This window comes from Heptranchias perlo, chromosome 20 (genome assembly GCF_035084215.1).
Source record: "Heptranchias perlo isolate sHepPer1 chromosome 20, sHepPer1.hap1, whole genome shotgun sequence".
In the NCBI taxonomy this organism is placed as follows: Eukaryota; Metazoa; Chordata; class Chondrichthyes; order Hexanchiformes; family Hexanchidae; genus Heptranchias; species Heptranchias perlo.
Genome location: NC_090344.1, coordinates 25,611,571 through 25,615,790, shown reverse-complemented (window position 1 = coordinate 25,615,790; position 4,220 = coordinate 25,611,571). Strand labels below are relative to the sequence as shown.

Sequence of the window (4,220 nt, the reverse complement as noted above, 5' to 3'; positions counted from 1 at the left end):
TCAATTCATAATTTGAAGTCTGATATTGATAGATCGTTTTTCGATTCGGGTACCAAGGAATATGAGTCCCATGCGGAGAAACAGAGATGAATTGCAGATCAACTCAATATCTAATTGAATGGGGCAGCAGGTTCGAGGGGCTGAATGGCCATCTCTTGTCCCGATGTTCCTATACTGCTCAGCGCGGGGCAGGACGAATGGTAAAAGACATCAGACTAACTCCAGAATGAAAAAACGGGTGTTCAGAAGTTGATACCCTGAGATTGTGGAACGAACTGAACTCCTGCAGTAAAGCCAACAGCTGTCTCTCTGCAATAATAAGATGGGAAGAATTTTGGCAGTCGGTCCGGCTAGCTCAGTCGGTAGAGCATGAGATTCTTAATCTTCAGGGTCGTGGGTTTGAGCCCCACGTTGGGCGAATTATGTTCTACTTTTCACACGGAGTGATAAAAGTTTGAAAATGCAACCTCTTGTCTCCAGATTCTAACCAGACACAACCCTGAGCTGTGTGAAAGGAAACCGTGAGCGTTACCAAATATCCACTCCCTCCCGATTCGACCTTCTCGTTCCCTCCACATGGGACACGGACCGGTTCAATCGGATTCATTTTTTGCTGTTATTAAAAACGTTGAAGGTTAGAAAATGTAATATTGAGAAGATGACAACTCTGGATCAATTCGCCTCTCTGATACCTCCTGAGCAACCCTCCCCCCACCGCTCTTGCCCTCTTCGATTCTCCCTGAGCGCCTTACCTTCTCCGATGTCCTCAGAGAATCCATTATCCTGTTTGAACCTTTTCAGCGCCCTGATATGTTCTCTGATACCCGCTAAATGCCCCTTATCCACTTAGACGCCCTGAGCCTTCTTACACTCTCTGATACCCTCTGACACTCCCTTGCCCTTTCTGAGATCCCCTTTGATTCTCTGATAACCTCAGACAGTCCCTTCCCCTCTCTGAGATCGCCTTACACTCTCTAATACCCTCTGAAACTCCCTTGCCCTCTCTGAGATCGCCTTAGATTCTCTGATACCCTCTGACAGTCCCTTCCCCTCTCTGAGATCGCCTTACACTCTCTAATACCCTATGACACTCCCTTTCCCTCTCTGAGATGCCCTTGCCCCACCGGACCGCCACTAAGAAGGCATTAGACTCCCTGATTCCTTCTCAGAACCCATTACCCTCCCTCATACACAAGTGCGATGCAATGTCACAGGTGGATCTCCCTGCCTGTGCTAACGATGAGATCCAGAGGTTGTTCGGCTCCTGCTGCTTCCGCCTCTGCCACTTCTAGAGCTCTAGCGGCGGTGGGAACCGATCTCCCTCCCATAAACTCAGTGTGTCAGTTTTAGTGCGCTGGTGTTTCATAAACTGTGGGAGTGTATATCTGGGTGCGATGTTTATTTTTGAACTGTGGGAGTGTATATATGAGTGCGATGTTTATATATGAACTGTGGGTGTGTATATATGAGCGTGATGCTTATATATGAACTCTGTGTGTATATATATGAGTGCGATGTTTACATATGAAGTGCGGTAATGAACAGGAGCGGCAAGGCCTCGCGGCGGTTATATTTTCTTGCAAGACAATGGCGAAAAGTTGCATTTGCTTTGGTGTCCAAATAGCTCATCTCATTCGGAGTTGCATTAGACTGAAAATTTAAAGGTCTTTGGTTCACTCCAGTGTTTGGCAGTTTTTAATTATTTAATTTCTTCTTCTTTGGGTCAATTCTCACATTTATTTACAGTGAAATTTGATTCCCGCCACTGAAGGATTGGGGCTGGAACAGAGAGACATCAAGGATGGGAAATATTTCTATCGTCTGTATTTGGTTTTTATTTCTCTGTTAACTTTTGCCTTTTTCTCTTGGTTTTTTTCCTCTCTCGGTGCAGGGTGACTATTTGATTTGATGCATTTGTCCTAAACTGATCCCTTTTCCACATCTCGGGGCGGTCAGACCCGCTCTGTCTGTCTGTTGCTGCTGATGATCATTAATGGGAACAGGCCGCGAGTTAAACGTTTATCTGCAAACCGGACAAAGACAAATAACAAAAAAGACGTGTTTCTCCGGCCCGGGGGTAAAGTTACAATCGATGTTACTCAAAAAACTGATCCCGTGAATTGATCCGTGGACCTGTTTGTAAAGCTTGGATTTTAAAAGTTACGAAAACCCAAAACAAAGCCCCTTCTCAGCCCACACAGTTTTCAATCTTTTTTGTACCTATACTAGTTTGAAATGATTTCTGTACATGGCCCCCAAAATCTCTCTGCTCCTCCACAGTTCCGAGCTTCTCACCATTTAGAAAATACTCTGGTTAATCTTTCTTACATTTAAAGTGGATGACCTCGCTCTCCCTCACATTGAACTCTATTTGACGCAGTTTTGCCCACTCACTGAATTTATCAATTCCCACTTTTCAACTTCCTCCTTCCATCCACATTACTCACTGCTCTACCAGAAGGCCGCGTGTTCAAATCACACCCGGGTAACCGTTGCTTTTCAAGCTGATAGGATTCTGGATCGTTCCGGAATGTATGATTCATCTGCTTTTTTCTCAATAAACAGAACCTTGCTCTAAACTCTGCTTCACTAGTTCCCAAATTTCAGGAAGGCGTCTCATTCTGCCCTCGACTTTTGATCTTCAACTGCAGATGGAACTTTTGCAAAGAGGGAAAAGAAGTCCCCAAATCTCTCCACGTGAAGCTCAAACGCTTTGGGAAGAATTTCAGTGCAAACAATCTGGACTTTAAAGGCATCTCAATGACCTGCACTTTCTTTGAATGAGTTTTGTTCGTCTTTGCATTTTACCTTGAAATTGAACTCGCTTTTCATCTCAATGAACCAGAGTGTGACGACTTTGTATCTGTCAGCGTGTAATTGGCGAGGTTGGGGTAAGCACAGGTCGTTTTCAACTTCTGAAATCTCACCAATCACCAGAGAAAAGAAACGTGGAATCCAATTGTCCCTGCCAGTGACGAATTGAAGGGAATATCGCTCCAAGCAGATCTGGAGAACTCGCAGTGCAGCCGCACAGGAGTTCCAAATCCACCCTCCCGCCACTCGGCAATCATATAAACTGAACTTTACACTGGCCCAGTGTCACCGCGCTGAAATCGAATATTTCTCGGCCTCTTTTTTACTTAACATTATAGTTACTGATTTAAGTGCGAAAACTGCCGCTCGCCTAAATGTAAGTGCAAGAGACAACTTTGTGGACAACCGTGTATTGTCAGAGACCTGCTCGTTGGACCTGCTCATTTCAACTCATCACATTTTCCGCAAACCCGAATATTATTGGGAGAGAATGAAGAATGGCGAATCACAGCTCGAAAGATCAATCGTCTCCACCACGAGGGGATTAAGTCTTCCAACACACAAGTGTTTATGGCAAATGAGTTTAATGTTCAGAAATAATACAGCATGGGTTTTCATTGGTGCAAGCTGCACACCTTTATTTTGGACAAGTAAACTGATCGTGGAGAGATGTCATATTGATCGCTGCAACCTGAAGTTTTAGCTCTTTGAATTAGTGGTTCAACAGCAAACGCATTGCTTGGCTGTGGCGCAATTGGTTAGCGCGTTCGGCTATTAACATAAAACTTAGCAAGTCCGAACCCACCCAGAGACGCTAGGGCAACTTTTATCTTCAGGCTCATGCACTCGCATTTCCTGGTTTCCAATGTGTGCTTTGGCTGCAAAAGAAATGCACGGCTGAAAATCGCCAGCTGAGTACGGCCGATATTCCTCCATTTAACCTGTGATTGTCTTCACGGAAATCAGAACTTTTCTTGGCAGACAAGGTGCGAAGGTTGCAGAAGAGCAGTTTCACTCTGACATGGATATTTCTGCAGTGAGCGACACCAGACTGTTTCCACAATGAATGTCACTCCCTTTATTTTGGAAACGCAAAATTGTATTCACATTCCGAAGGGTTTCAGTTCATTTGTGAGAGATCATGAAAGGATCCTGCAGCGCTGCCTTGGATAATAACAACACTTCTAAGCCGCATTTCAGTCGCGGCAACAAATCCTTGCATCCGAGTATCTGCACCCTTAAATCCGAGTATCTGCACCCTTAAATCCGAGTATCTGCACTCTTACACCGGAGTATCGCACCCTTACACCGGAGTATCGTACCCTTACACCCGTTAACGAATTAACCGTCCGCAATCACCTTTAACAGCATCAGGAACGCTAAACAAAACGCAACAGAGAAGAAAT

General features: G+C 44.8%; 1 non-coding gene across 1 annotated transcript; it reads left to right on the top strand.

Moving 5' to 3' along the window:
- Nucleotides 1-344: 344 nt before the first annotated feature.
- trnak-cuu (transfer RNA lysine (anticodon CUU)) lies at nucleotides 345-418 on the top strand. Its single transcript has one exon. It is a non-coding gene; the product is annotated as a tRNA-Lys (tRNA).
- Nucleotides 419-4,220: the final 3,802 nt, after the last annotated feature.